Source organism: Callorhinchus milii, unplaced genomic scaffold, assembly GCF_018977255.1.
Source record: "Callorhinchus milii isolate IMCB2004 unplaced genomic scaffold, IMCB_Cmil_1.0 Scaffold2, whole genome shotgun sequence".
NCBI classification, from domain to species: domain Eukaryota; kingdom Metazoa; phylum Chordata; class Chondrichthyes; order Chimaeriformes; family Callorhinchidae; genus Callorhinchus; species Callorhinchus milii.
Genome location: NW_024704743.1, coordinates 2,707,311 through 2,723,018, shown reverse-complemented (window position 1 = coordinate 2,723,018; position 15,708 = coordinate 2,707,311). Strand labels below are relative to the sequence as shown.

Sequence of the window (15,708 nt, the reverse complement as noted above, 5' to 3'; positions counted from 1 at the left end):
GGCAGAGGTCACCGTAGGCACAGTTGAAGAGGTAGGTTTTAAGGTGAGATTTGAAAATAGGTATGGAGGATGTGAGGTGGAGAGATGGAGCTCTAGAGATTGGGTGAAATACCTGAAAGTTTGGCAAACACTGGTTTCTGAGTTACTCAGCCTCCAGGCTGTTAGGTGTGGATATTGCCTGTGGATTGAGAGATCACTTTTTTTATTAACAAACTTCAATCCACGACTGTTTGTGGGGACGTTGCTGTGCGCAATTGGCTGCCACGTTTCGCCCAGAAATATTCAGTCAATTCTCTTTACAGTCTATTCTGGGAAGTGCTTTGAGATGTCTCAAAGATGTGATAAGGTGTTATATCAAATGCAAGGAATATTATTCTCTTCTGTAGTGATCTTGGTGCCAACCAGCAGCTAAACCTTCATCAGTAATTACCCACAGAGCTGTATCTCCAATCACAACCCTTCGCTGCCAAGTTTGAAGGCAGGCGTTTCTAACTGAGACTGTTTAATTGTGGCCTTTCCTGTTAGCTACTGAGGGGCAGCAGGGAATACATGGCAATTGCCAATGATTCCTTTTTCTCACTCCTGTAAAAATACAAATTTGAAACACACAAAAGAGCAAAGTTGGATATATTAGAGGGTTTCCATCACCTTATTGGCTGGTGTCCTGTGTCTACCTGTACCTGAGCTCTCCAATTAATGACTGAGACCCTGTGTCCATCTCTTACCAAATCTGTACCCCAACTCTCAATGATATTGACAACCTGTACCCACATATCTTCCCATACAGGTTTCAAGTTTCCCTCACGTAGCCTTCCTATCTATCTCTCTGTCATTCCTAACTCCCCCCCCCCCCCACCCAACCACACACATATGAAACTGGTCATTCAGTCCATAGCTGTTTGTGGGACACTGCTGTGTCCAAATTGGCTGCCGTGTTCGCCCACAAAATAAACAGTCACACCGCTTTACAGTATATCCTGTGAAGCGCTTTGAGACGTCTTGATCACGTGATAAGGCACCATATCAAATGCAAAGATTATTAATAAATATATATTGTTCTAGTCAGCTGGGTATCCAACACATGTGGAAACCCATCACCGTTGCTCCACAGTCTCCAAACCAAGCTGAGAATTCCAGGCCTCCCACCTGCACACGGAAATCCCAGAGATAAATTGTTGGAATGGAATGAACGCATTCTCTCTGGAGGGATGCATCCTGCTCACCCAATTCCGGAAGATGTTAGGAAAAGATCGGCAAGAGCCAAGGCTTGGGGTACCCCAGAGAATGTGCTGGGGTAACTGCTGGAGTCTAACCAGCTGAAACCACAAAGGTTGGCATTGATATTGCTGTCTGTCAAGCTTTCCCGTTGCTTGTCCAGTGCCTTGGAATGCCCTCCTGACGTGAAAGGCGCTGTACAAATATAATTTGCTGTTATTGTTGTCCAGCTAGGCCCAACCTACCCGTTAAGGCTTTGGCTTGCAAGATTAATAGGAGCTGAGTGGGATGACTTGCTGCCCCAGTGACTGGTCTGCCCTTCCAGATCCTGCCGATGAGCTAGGCTGGACTGCCATCAGCAGAGGCCCTGGAATAGCGCGGACCCGCCTAACTCAAGAACCGGACTAGAAACCGTCACAGAAGGGGGGCTCGATTCCAACATTCCATTACCAGGCATGTTACCTTGGAACCAATTCAGCTCCAGGGAGACCCCACTTACCTATAGGAGAGAGGATTAGAAAGGTGGAGGTTCATGTGGAGTATAAACACTGAGGCGGGATAGTTAGGCCAAATGGCTTGTGTGCTGCATCATTCTGTTATTTTCTGTTTAAAAAAATGGCTTGAATTGTCCAAAATGTGCAGGTTCAGAAATGCTAAAAGAAGAAAAGCGTAAGTTCAGAGCCAGATTCTCTGACACTTTAATAATAATGTGTTTATTTGACATAGCGCCTTATCATAGATACATAGTCTTGGAAATGGAGTAGGCCATTCAGCCCCTTGAGCCTGTTCCACCATTCTATGAGATCATGGCTGATCTGTACCTCAACTCCAATTACCCGCCCTTGCCTCATATGCCTTAATACCCTGACTGTACGAATATTTATCTACCTCCATCTTATCACCTCTGCGAGACGTCTCAAAGCTCTTCACAGAATATACTCTAAAGTGAATTGACTGTATGTTTTGTGGGTGAAACACGGCAGCCAGTTACGCACAGCAGCGTCCCTACAAATAGCCGTGGGTTGAGTGACCAACTATTTTTTTGGAGTGGGGGGATTATTACTCCCGGAAGGCGATCCAGCAGTCGACTAACAACAGGGTTTCTACTTACTGCTGGTAAAGTAAGGAAATTTGCCTAAAGTTTCTCCCCAACCGGGAATCGAGCCCAGGTCCCCTCGCTTGTGAGGTGAGCGCAGTAATCTCTACACTACAGTGAACTGAGCTGGAAATGTGCTTGAGACTGCAGCGCGATGCGGTGTTGCTCATCTAAACACTGGGCAGTTTGATTACCAGCTGAACCATCAGGGAAACTGCTTCAGTCCAATTGGCATTACTTACATGTCACGGCTCCTGATGAAGTAAATGAATGGGGAATGAATCAGAAAATTAGAAAATGCAATCATTGTTTGAGGAATGTTGCATTCAATTATGCAGCAAGTATTCCCAACTAATTATTTCACTTGATATTTGTATTTTAATCTGCAAATCAAAATTGAAATGATCTTCAGAATGATATTGATCTGCGCTGGGTGAGCAGGAGGGTTTGCTCTGCCAGTTTGCCATGGATGATTATAATTTAAAGCTGTACCAAGTATTCAGAATGGGGCTCGTTCACTTAGAGCCAGACCTGAAGGGACCTCAGTGCAATAACCTTCTAGTTACAGACTAATGGTCCTGGCCACATAGTAATGAAGCACTCAGTTAATGTTGCAGTCTTGTCCATGTGCTTGTCCGTGTCTCTCGCCTCATTCTGCTCACCATCAGTGGGCAAGCTCTCTGCCATTCTGCCCCCTACTCTCCAGAACACCATCCCAGACTCCCTCCGCCTGCCTTGCATGTGGGGTAAGGAAACTTGCCCAAAGTTTCGCCCTACCCGGGAATCGAACCCAGGTCTCTCGCTTACGAGGCAAGTGCTCTAACCCCTGAGCTACAGGACTCTGCAGTACTTCAAATGTTATCTAACCAAGATTTTATATAAATGTGACATTACTTCCCTGCTTCTGTGCTCTATTCCTCTGTTTACAGTCTTTATGGCGTTGTGCATCTGTGCACCCAATTTAGCGTCAGCTTTAGGCTAATGCTTCAGATGAGATGTCTCTTCTCCCCGTGTCCTGGCCAGCAATCTGCCCTGCCCAGGTGACAAAAATGATCATTCACTTCATGGCTATTTGTTGGACGTTACCTTGTGAAATTGTTGCCAACCAACGTTGCACACACCTCTCCTCCCATTCCCTCTTCGAACCCCTCCAATCCGTTTTTTTTCCGCCCACAGTACAGAGACTGCGCTTGTGAAAGTCACAAACGACATCCTCTTTATCTGTGACCAGGGCTCCCTCTGCCTCCTTATCCTCCTGGACCTCTCCAGCGTGTTCGACACAGTCAATCACGCCATCCTCCTCCAACGCCTTTCCTCCGTCATCCACCTCAGTGGGACCGCACTCGCCTGGTTCGAGTTCTACCTCACAAACCGCCAGCAGTACATCTGCACAAACGGCTTCTCCTCCCGCTCTCACCCGGTCACCTGCGGGTACCCCAAGGATCCATCCTTGGCCCCCTCCTCTTTCTGATCTACATGCTCCCTCTTGGGGATGTCATCCGCAGACATGGGGTACACTTCCACATGTACGCGGACGACACCCAACTCTATTTTTCCACCTCTCTTTGCGCCCCCAGTCCCCTGATGTTCTGTCAGCTGCCTGTCAGACCTCAGGGGCTGGATGAGCGCAAATTTCCTTCAGCTAAACATTGCAAAGATGGAAGCCATACTCTTTGGCTCTCATCAACGTCTAAAATCTCACGGTTCTCACCTGCTCCACATACCCGACCTCCCCCTAAAACTCTCCGAACCCGTACGCAACCTCGGCGTCAGGTTCGACCCCCAATTATTCTTTCACCCCCACATTCTGTCCCTCACCAGCACCGCTTTCTTCCACCTCTGACGCATCGCCCGTCTCCGCCAATACCTCACTCCAAAAGCCGCTGAAACCCTGGTCCATGCCTTTGAACTATTCTAACGCCCTCCTCGCCGGTCTCCCATTCGCTACCTTCCATAAAATCCAGATCATTCAAAACTCTGCCGCCCGCATTCTCATCTGCAACAAACTCCGCTCCCCGATCCCCCAGTCCTGGCCAGACTGCACTGGCTGCCTGTCCCAGAGAGGATCGATTTCAAGATCCTCACCTTTGTCTTCAAATCCCTCCACTCTTCTGCACCCCCCGACCTCTCTGACCTCCTCTCTCCTCAGCACAGTACCCGTTGCCTTCGTTCCTCCGGGTCTGGCCTCCTCCTCGTCCCCTGAGTCCTCCACTCCACCCTCGGCGGCTGTGCCTTCAGCCACTACGCCCCGAGGCTCTGGAACTCCCTTCCTCACTGCCTTCACCTCTCCGCCTCGCTTCCCATTTTCAAGTCTCAGCTGAAGACCTTTCTTTTCGACCGTACCTTTGGTCACCTTCCTCCCCCTCCCCCTCCCACTCCCACCGGCTCCTCCCCCTCCCCCCGGCTCGGCCCTGGGATCCGTTACTGTGAAGCGCTCTGAGACGCCGTCTGGCGTGGAGGGCGCTATATAAATCCAAGTTGTTGTTGTTATTATTGTAGATTGATTGGCTGCCACGTTGAGCCCCAGAAAAACTGTGTGAAGCGTTTTGTGACGCTTTGACGTGGCGAGGTGCTATGTCAGATACAAAGGTTATATATTAATTCATGGATTTCCTCTGACGTCTGCCTCTATTTTCGTGACTTTTTTTGTTGTCAGTAGAAGTTTTTTTTGAACAGAGTTAGCATTGACATACAAGGTTTCTGAGACACAGAGGAAGAGTAAAACTCCCACACAATCACAGACTTTCAACCAGGCAAAGGGGACAAGATGGCAGCAGTTATTTATAAATGCAACCCGTCATATTAATCCTTGCCTTTGATATAGCCTCTTATCATGTCATCGATACATCTCAAAGCGCTTCCCACGATACACTGTTTTTGAACAAAATGTACACATATATTTGTTTCGTCCACAGAATATACAGTCACCACACTTTATAGTATTCTGCAAAGCATTTTAAGACGTCTCAAAGACATGATAAAACGTTGTATCAAATGCAAGGATTATTATTATTAATGTTGTGTGACTGTACAATCCTTACAATAATGTTTTACAGTAGTGCAGGGGGAAGGGGGTGAGGGTAGTGGGGAGGGGAGAGGGGGCAGGGGAGGGGAGGGGTGAAATTCACCCTAAGTGCAACCACAATGGTAGGTTTTAAAATTTGAAGATACATAGGTGGAGTGACGGAGAGATATTCCCACCTGTACAGTCCCCTGATTTCAGCTGTTGTTTTTGCCGTGTCTCTACACCCCTGAATGGTGTAGAGGTGAGAGACGCAGCCAAGCTGTCAGTGGGCTGTGGGTGACATCTCCCAGCTATCAAATCATAGAACCATAGAATTACCATAGAATTATACAGCACAGAAGTGGCCATTCGGCCCATCGTATCTCTGCTCTTTGAAAAGAGCTTCCAATTCAACCCCATTCCCCCACACTCTCCCTATAGCCCTGATCAACCCCACTCCCCCGTGCTCTCCCCATAGCCCTGCAAACTTGTCCTTCCCAAATAATGATCTTCATCCCTATCTCACTGATCACCTCCTCCCCCTTCTCTCTGTTCACCCACTCCATCTATCTTCAAATACTGTTTAAATACCTTTGTCCACATCCATGGTCCCCCCATCTTCTCCTTCCTTGGCACCGTCCTAGTGAAAGGCTCTGAGATGCTACCTTATGTGAAGGACGCTATCTAAATGTTTAGTCAGTCTCAAGATACAACAATAACAAGTGGAGTCCTGTAGCTCAGTGGTTAGATTCTCAGCTCGCAGTTGAATGACCTGTGTTTGATTCCCGGCAGGGAGAAAACTTGGGCAAGTTTCCTTACACCACACGCCTGATAATAATCCCTCAAGAGAAAAAATAAAATAATAATTTGGTCACTCAATCCACGACTGTTTGTGCGGACGCTGCCGTGCGCAATTGGCTGCCGCATTTTGCCCACAAATATAGTCAATTCACTTTACAGTGTATCCTGTGAAGCATTTGAGACGTGATAAGGCGCTGTATCAAATACAAGGATTATTATTATAGTATTCCGTTCTTGAAGGGAAGGCATTGGGGCCTGAATACAAAAGAGTCGCAAAAAGCATTTTGTTGCTTTTGAGTACATTTTCTCCAGAGCAAACTGATTTCCAAGTTACATTTTTTGAAAAAAAATACTAATTATTTTGAACACTTCAAAGTGGACAAATGCAATATTCTTGAACAGATAATGTTAACATTCGATGACTCATTTTTTTCCTTATTGAATATGATTCACGCTTGTTAATCTCCATGGGAAAGGATGGTTTAATTAATTTTTTTTGCTGATCTAAAATACAGTCACGGTTTTGTTAACATTTCACAGAATTGCACAGAAAGTTGGTTACATTACGGAAACAAGCCACCTAATGCTTGCTGCTTGTTTATACCCCACATAAGCCTCTCCTCTGTCCCTCTCTTCCCTCCTCGGTCACATTTGTATGCATATCCTTGCATTTGATATAGTGGGAGAACGTCTCAAAGTGCTTCAGGATTCAAAGTGTAGTAACTGTGTATTTTGTAGGCTGAACTTGGCAGCCAATTTGCACACAGTAATATCTCACAACTAGACATGAAGTGAGTGACGCATTTTGTGTTGGGGGATTGTTGGCCAGGACACTGGGAGAAACTTCCCTTCTCTTTAAAGTCCAACTTCACAACAACAACAACTTGCATGGATATAGCAAGAACTCGCCTCGCAAGCGAGAGGACCCGGGGTGATTCCCGGGCAGGGCGAAATGTTGGGCAAGTTTCCTTATTCCACACACACGCCTCTGTTTACCAGCAGTAAAGTAGGAACCGGTTGTTATCGAATGGCAGATCGCTTTTCTGGGGGTAATAATCCCTTTTAAAAAATAATAAATGGATAATTTGGTCACTTGAATCCATGACTGTTTGTGGGACGCTGCTGTGCGCAATTGGCTGCCGCGTTTCGCCCACAAAATATATAGTCAATTCACTTTATTCTGTGAAATGCTTTGAGATGTCTCGAAGAGACGTGATAAGCCGCTGTATCAAATGCGAGGATTATTATTATTATTATTATTATTATTATCTTCAGGCTCCCCTTTTCCCTGCCTGATCCAGTTGTTGGCTTCCAGGCATTCGTTCTGTATGAAAGTTGAGATACAATTGCAAGTTGTTGATGTAGTCGTCTTCGTGATTCCTTCCTATTTGATTGTTGAAGTGAAAGGCGAAGATTCTCTCTCTCTTTCTCTCTCTCTCTCTTTCCGTGAGCTGAGTTTAAAACCTTTATTTGGAGAACGTCACCTTCTGTCCTTGTCATCTGCCAGCCTGCTGTACTCCTCACTCTTAATACAGACATTTCACACACAAACAACCTCCCTACTGACTCCTTCAAGTCCCGTCTAAAGACCTTCCCCTTCGACCATGCCTGCAGCCCCCCCCCCCCCCACCCCCCACCGTGCACTATAAAGTGTAATGACTGGGGATTTGCAGATGGGGTTTGAACATGTGCCCGGCTAAGCCTTCTCTGTGATGTGGTCGTGTCGGCCATTCACCTGAACAGTGCTGTAACCCAGCGAGTGGTTGGGACGGTGGTTGCTCGGTTCTGCACATGACTCAGATATACCTTCAGATATACCTTTCCAGAGAAATAATTTGTTTGAAAACCCTTTGAGCGTCTGAACTACCATGTGGTCATTTACAGGTTAAGGCAGATGGGTTTGTCGGGGGTTTAAACCCCATGTTTGACTGCACCAGTGGTCTCCTCCCCTTCACTAAAGTCTCCTCCCCCTTCTCTGACACTGTACCGCACTCCCAACACCTTATTCTTCAAATCGAAATTGGTCACTGAACCCGCTGCTGTTTGTGGGGACGCTGCTGTGCACAATTGGCTGCCGCGTTTCGCCCACAAAATACAGTCAATTCACTTTACAGTCTCTTCTGTGAAGCGCTTTGAGACGTCTCAACGATAACAGCGCGTATCAAATGCAAAGGTTATTTTTTATTATTATTCTACATGTGGAGTCCTGTGGCTCAGTGGTTAGAGCACTTGCTTTGCAAGCAAGACACCTGGGTTCAATTCCAGGCAGGGCGAAACCTTGGGCAAGTTTCCTTACTCCACACAGAGCCTAATAATAATCCCTCCAAAACCCCAAACAATAATAAATTGGTCATTTTCAATCTACGACTGTTTGTGGGACATTGCTGTGCGCAATTGGCTGCCGCGTTCGCCCACAAATATACAGTCAATTCACTTTACAGTATATTCTGTGAAGCGCTTTGGGACGTCCTCCCGACGTGAAAAGCGCTATATCAAATGCAAGGATTATTATTATTATTATTATTATGAAGGCCGCTGGTTATATCAGTGCAAGTTGCTGTGGTTTCAGCTCACCTGTGCTTCCAGACATTGCTTTGAGATGTAGCAGTCTTTATTTTTTGACGTCGATTTGATATTGCAAGGAAGGGATATCATATTGTGGGACATAAGTTTAATTCCCTTTGATTGGATTGATGTGCGTTTGTGTTCACTCGATTGTGCTCAACCATAGGCTTTCACTGGCGAAGTGGGAAGGGGGTGTTGGTGAGGGGGCACGTGGGGGTGGCGGTGAGGGAGGAGGGGGTGTTGGTGAGGGGGGGGAGGGCTACAGTCAGAGGCGAGAGGGGGGATTTGCATCTCTGCATAGTAGGTATTCGAGTGTCAGGAAAACACAATGTTTATCAGCACAGCCTTTAGAGTCGTCGCTAAGACCTAAAGAATGGTTTTGATCTCTCCCCTTCCTCCCTACACACACCTACACCCAGACACACACTCACATACACACACATATACACCCAGACACACACTCACGTACACACACACATATACACACACACATACACCCAGACACACACTCACATACACACACACCTACACCCAGACACACACATACACACACACATACACCCAGACACACACTCACATACACACACATACACCCAGACACACACTCACATACACACACATACACCCAGACACACACTCACATACACACACATACACCCAGACACACACTCACATACACACACACATACACCCAGACACACACTCACATACACACACATACACCCAGACACACACTCACATACACACACTCACATACACACACACATACACCCAGAGACACACACACACATACACCCAGACACACACTCACATACACACACACACATACACCCAGACACACACTCACATACACCCAGACACACACTCACATACACACACACATACACCCAGACACACACTCACATACACACACATACACCCAGACACACACTCACATACACCCAGACACACACTCACATACACACACACACATACACCCAGACACACACACACACATACACCCAGACACACACTCACATACACACACAGACACACACTCACATACAGACATACACGTATACAGACACACACACATACAGATACACACGTACACACACATACACAGAAGTATTTTTCCTTTCGAGCTACGAGTTTACTCCTCATAGTCGCAGCAAAGCGATAAACCTGTGCCCACCCCCACCCCCACCCCCATGCCCATTCCCACCACCAGCCCAACCCCCACCCCCATCCCCACCCCTCCACCACCTCCCCCAGTTTGGAGCGAACCTAATTAATTCAGCCCATCTATTGAATGTGATCAGCCTCACTGCTTAGACAGGCAGGAGGGCAGGGGGGCAGGAGGGCAGGGGGGCAGGAGGGCAGGGGGGCAGGAGGGCAGGGGGGCAGGAGGGCAGGGGGGCAGGAGGGCAGGGGGCAGGAGGGCAGGGGGCAGGTGGGCAGGGGGACAGGTGGGCAGGGGGGCAGGAGGGCAGGGGGGCAGGGGGGCAGGTGGGCAGGAGGGCAGGGGGGCAGGAGGGCAGGGGGGCAGGAGGGCAGGGGGGCAGGTGGGCAGGAGGGAGGGCATGGGGCAGGCGGGTAGGAGGGAGGGCAGGAGGGTAGGAGGGAGGGCAGGTGGGCAGGGGGGGGGCAGAAGGGCAAGATGTGGCCTGGGATCAGTTGTCGCTTGTCCTGGACAGTGGATTAAAGTCAGGATAATTAGTGCTGAGCTGTGAGCAGGACCTGGTGACTTGGGTTTGATATGTTTGAGCTGCAGATTCTCGCTGTAAATGTGAGGACAACTGGACTGCCATCTCCACCTGTCACACCGGGAGGCAATGGGGGGACAGGAGGAGGGGAACCTGAATAGAAAGATTAACTGGAGAAACACTCCCAAGATTTGTCATCTGCATCTGACACGGTTTCTCCCCCCCCCCCCCCCCCCCTGTCCCCCTGTCCCCCTGTTCGGAGCCGCTGTTATGTTTGATTCTCAGGGCGCCTCATCTTTTCTTTAGATTTTAAAGACATTTTAACATGGTTTGTGTTTCACATTTACCTTTTCCACTTTTGGTTTCCCTTCACTTCACCCCCTCCCCCCCCCCCACACACATACCCCCCCCCCCACACATACCCCTCCCATACCTGCCCCCACACACCCCCCTCACATACCCCCCCCACATACGCCTCCCACATACCCCCCCCTCATATACCCCCCTCACATACCCCCTTCACATATCCCCCCATACCCCCCCCCCCCCCCCACATACCCGCCCTCCCTGATTATTTCAGGTAAACCCTGTTTGATATCCCACACGGAAACTGAGATTGTGATGGATGCTGAGCCGGGGGGTAAATATATAGTCTTTAACCCATTCCCCATCCCCAAAAAATCACAGCTCTCCCCCTCCCCCCCCCCCCCCCATCCTGCGCCACCCCCCCCCCACCCCATATCATCTAATGCAGACCCAAATCAGTGCAAACTGGACGGAAGCACCAGCCTGAAACACTGGGGGGGGAGAGAGAGAGATAGAGAGGGAGAGGGAGATAGATTATATATATATAGAGAGAGAGAGAGAGAAAGTGAGATAAATAAGATATATATAGAGAGAGGTGGACAGAGAGAAAGATAGATAGAGAGAGAGAAAGTGAGATAGAAAGGTAGAGAGAGAGAGAGAGAGAGAGAGCGGTGCTCTGACTGACATTCATACGGTTTGTTGGTCCGTCGGTTTTATTGAGGTTTTTATTATCAGAAAAATGCCTTTTATCCAATTACTGTCAGTAACATGTGGCGGCGTCACCATAGCAACCGGGACACGCCATGTGGTGAGGACAGAGCTGTGAGGACAGGGATATAAGGAGGGGCTCAGACCCCGAGCACAGAGGGTCCTCCATCCCCTCCTCCTCCTCCCTCAGCACCTCTCGCTCCCTCCCTCCCTCCCCCTCTCTCTCTCCCCATCCCTCACTCACTCTCTCCCTCACTCTCTCCCTCACCCCCTCTCCCTCACCCCCTCTCTCCCCCTCTCCCTCACCCCCTCTCTCTCTCCCCCTCTCTCCCCCTCTCCCCCTCTCGCACACATCGGGTTGGGAAAGCCGAGAGGAAGCCTTGTTTTTGCCTCCCGACTCCTCTGTGTGTAGATATATATTTATGTGTATTTACTGAGTTTGTTTTGTTTGTGGTGTAAAACGTCGCCGCTGTTTGACGGGAGTCAATGAGGCAATGAGAGCGGCGCCGGAATGGCTTCACCTCCATTCCAGATGGACCGAGAGGAGAGGGAGAGGGAGAGGGAGGGGGAGAGGGAGAGGGAGGGGGAGAGGGGGAAAGAGAGAGGAAACCTCCAGGTCCAGTCTTCCTTTCCCGCCTTTTAAAGCCTTTCCCTTTCAAGGATCGTAACTTACGAAAGAATTATTGGGGAATGTCGGGATGAAGATCCGGTAAGTGCGGCGTTCCCTCTCCCCCTCTCCCTCCCCCTCTCCCTCCCTCACCCCCTCTCTCCTCACCCCCTCTCTCCCTCCCTCCCTCAGCCTTCTCCCTCCCCTCTCCCTCACCCCCTCTCTCCCTCCCTCACCCCCTCTTCCTCCCTCCCCTCTCCCTCTCCCCTTCTCCCCCTCTCCCTCCCTCCCCTCCTCTCCCTCCTCTCCCCCTCTCCCGCGGTCCCGGGGCTGTCGCTGTTTGTTTGTGGTGAGTTATTGCCATCGGTTTCTCCGCTGATTTGTCCTGAAATCCTTTTCACTTCATCATTGGCAAATAATGGCCAATATTGGCTCCTCACCGGGGGGTCAACTTGGTCCGGACTTGTGGAGGGACAGAATGATAAATAGAGGGAAAGGATAGAGTGATAGAGAGAGGTTCAGAGAGGGGTTCAGAGAGATGGAGAGAGGGGTTGGGGGACAGAGAGAGAGAGGGGGGAACAGAGAGAGAGGGGGGGGAACAGAGAGAGAGGGGGGGTGGGGGCAGAGAGAGAGAGGGGTAGAGAGAGAGGGGTAGAGAGAGGGAAGAGGGGGGCAGAGAGAGAGAGGGGGGGGTAGATAGAGAGGGGTAGAGAGAGTGGGGGGGACAGAGAGAGAGTGGGGGGGGGGACAGAGAGAGTGGGGGGGACAGAGAGAGTGGGGGGGACAGAGAGAGTGGGGGGGGACAGAGAGAGTGGGGGGACAGAGAGAGAGGGTGCAGAGAGTGGGGGGTAGAGAGAGAGAGAGTGGGGGGGGACAGAGAGAGGGGGGGGCAGAGGGAGGGGGCAGAGAGAGAGAGTGGGGGGGGTAGAAAGAGAGAGAGTGGGGGGGACAGAGAGAGAGTGGGGGGGACAGAGAGAGAGTGGGGGGGACAGAGAGAGAGTGGGGGGGCAGAGAGAGAGTGGGGGGGGTAGAAAGAGAGAGAGTGGGGGGGACAGAGAGAGAGTGGGGGAGTAGAGAGAGAGAGAGTGGGGGGACAGAGAGAGAGTGGGGGGGACAGAGAGAGAGTGTGGGGGGTAGAGAGAGAGAGAGTGGGGGAGTAGGGTAGAGAGAGAGAGTGGGGGGGAGAGAGAGAGAGTGGGGGGGACAGAGAGAGAGTGGGGGAGTAGAGAGAGAGAGTGGGGGGGCGCAGACTGTTGACTTGTGTAGCGATGGTCAGAGAAATGAAATGTGAATATAATATATAATTCTGGTATTTGGTGTCGCGACTTTCACGTCGAGAGAAACATCTCAGAGCGCAACACCGACAGTGACCGGTCCGTGTTGGCAAATTATACACATTTAGATACTGTCATAATATGTATATATATATATGTGTTATGTTATATTTTCGGTAAATATGTGGATATGATTGAGTTCTGTTCAGTTGGGCTGAAATTTATTGAGAGAGAGAGAAGGGGAGCGAGAGAGAGGAGAGAGAGGGCAAGAGGTGGGGGACCGGGGCTGGGGGGAGCAGGGAGGGGCAGGGGGTGGGGGGAGCAGGGAGGGGGCAGGGGGTGGGGGGAGCAGGGAGGGGGCAGGGGGTGGGGGGAGCAGGGAGGGGGCAGGGGGTGGGGGGGCAGGGGGTGTGGGGAGCAAGAATGGGGGTGGGGGGGCAGGGAGTGGGGGGAGCGGGGAAGGGGGCAGGGGGTGGGGGGGACCAGGAAGAGGGTAGGGGGCAGAGGTTGAGGGGCAGCAGGGAGGGGATGGGGGGGCAGAGAATGGGGGGGAGCAGGGGGTGGGGGGCAGGGAGTGGGGGGCAGGGAGTGGGGGGAGCAGGGAGTGGGGGGCCCGGGGGTGGGGGCAGGAGGTGACGGGTGGGGGGAGAAGGGATGGTGTGGGGGGTGGGGGGTAGGGGGTGGGGGGCAGGGGGGTGGTCAGGGGGTGGGGGGGAAGCAGTCTGCAGTTGTGCCTCTCTCCTGATCAGATGGACTGTGGCGTTGAGGTCAGAGGCCTTTCACGGTGACCCTTTCTCAACCATTTGAATAAACCAAAGCTCAAGAAATCCTTCTGCTCTTTGTCTCTCCTTTCTTTTTGATTCCTGTAATCCTTTGTGCCTTTGCCCAGGGAATGAGCTGAGCATCTTTCAGATTCCCGGCCTGGCAGATTTATAAAGTATATATAGGTGGTATATATTGTATATTGTATTATATATAAAACTATAGTATATAAAACTGACACAACCTCAGTTAAGAATCGAAAAATCCAGAGATTAATTTTTTTTACGCTTTCTTGAAGCGTTTATTTTTCCATTTCCTTGAAACAAAAATGTTTTACTTCCCCTTCTCTCCCCCCCACCCCTTCCTTCTCCCAAAAGATTGGGCGCAATCTCTGTTTTTTTGCACCTCGTGTTGATAAGTGCGAAAGTGTTTTTATTTTAACAGGGAATGAGAAGGATGGGGGAGAAAGCAAATCAACTTTGCAGATTTCACCACTTTTTGGAGGTGAATTCACTGCCAAATGTTGATGAGATGAATTCTGGATGTTAGGAAAAAAACGCTCTGAGCATTAAGTGGTAATATCTCTCAGGCTGTAATGAATGATGGATTTTGCCAGGAGGATACGCAGTGATATGAAGGGACAATGACCAACACAAAGATATTCTTCTTTTCTTCTTTTCCCCGCATTCACCGGTTTTAAATGACAATGCCTCATGTTTTAGTAATAACCTTTGAAAGGATTTTACAATGTCTTGGTTTTTAATACTTGATTATTTCTGCTTCGTTGAACACAGTTGCTATTTTTTTCTTTAAACTACTGATTTTTTTTTAAAAAAAGCGCGGGGAAGATGGGTTGGAATGGGAGGGAATGAAACCTCTTGTTATTGTGATCATTTGCTCTTCTGTATGAGTGCAAAGGTAGAATTATCCTTTTCCATTTGCTGTGTATTTAGAGAAAGGAGTTTCTCCTGGTTTCCTGACAATCCAACAATTCCCCCCATTGAAATTGGTCATTTCCTGCACGGCTGTTTGTGGGATATTGCTGTGTCCAAATTGGCTGTCAAATTGGCCTAAAAAAATTGGCAGTCACTTCACTTGATACTATCACCCGCGATGCGCTTTGAGACGTTTTCCCGATGTTAAAAGTGCTTCCCCAAGTGCCAGCATTCGCATTACCGAGAGGAGGCGGTTCAGTCCATGGTGTCTGTCTGCTTTGATCCGAACTCGGAGAAAGAGACTTGCAGATGTACCCAGGCATTGAATTCCCTCTCCCTCCCTCCCTCCCTCTGTCTCACTCTCTCTCGCTATCTCTCTCTTCCTCTTTCTGTCACTCTCACTCTCTCTCTTCTCTCTCTCTGATAATAGCATTATTTTGGCAGCACTTTGTGCAAACCCGGTCACTGGGGTCCGTCTCCTCAGGGAGTCGGGGGTTTTACCTGAAGGGACCAGTTTGGGTTCCTGGAGACTGGACATTAAAATGCTGCAATAAAAACCAGCATAACTTCCAAAGTACCTGAGCATTTACCCCCCACCCCCACTTACTCCCTCCAAGCCCTCCCTATTGCACCCCTCCCCCCCACCTCTGCCCCCACCCCCACCTGCTCTTCTTCCCCAAGGTTTCCAATAGTCTTTCTCTGTAAAGGACAGCTGGGTATCAACACTGACTCTCCCCCCCTCTTGTCACC

General features: G+C 49.7%; 1 protein-coding gene and 1 non-coding gene across 2 annotated transcripts in view; one reads left to right on the top strand and one right to left on the bottom strand.

The window, feature by feature from the left end:
* The window catches only part of ptprn2 (protein tyrosine phosphatase receptor type N2), a 168,644-nt gene that overhangs the window by 124,314 nt on the left and 28,622 nt on the right, over positions 1-15,708 (top strand).
* trnat-cgu lies at positions 3,080-3,152 on the bottom strand. The gene has a single exon. It is a non-coding gene; the product is annotated as a tRNA-Thr (tRNA).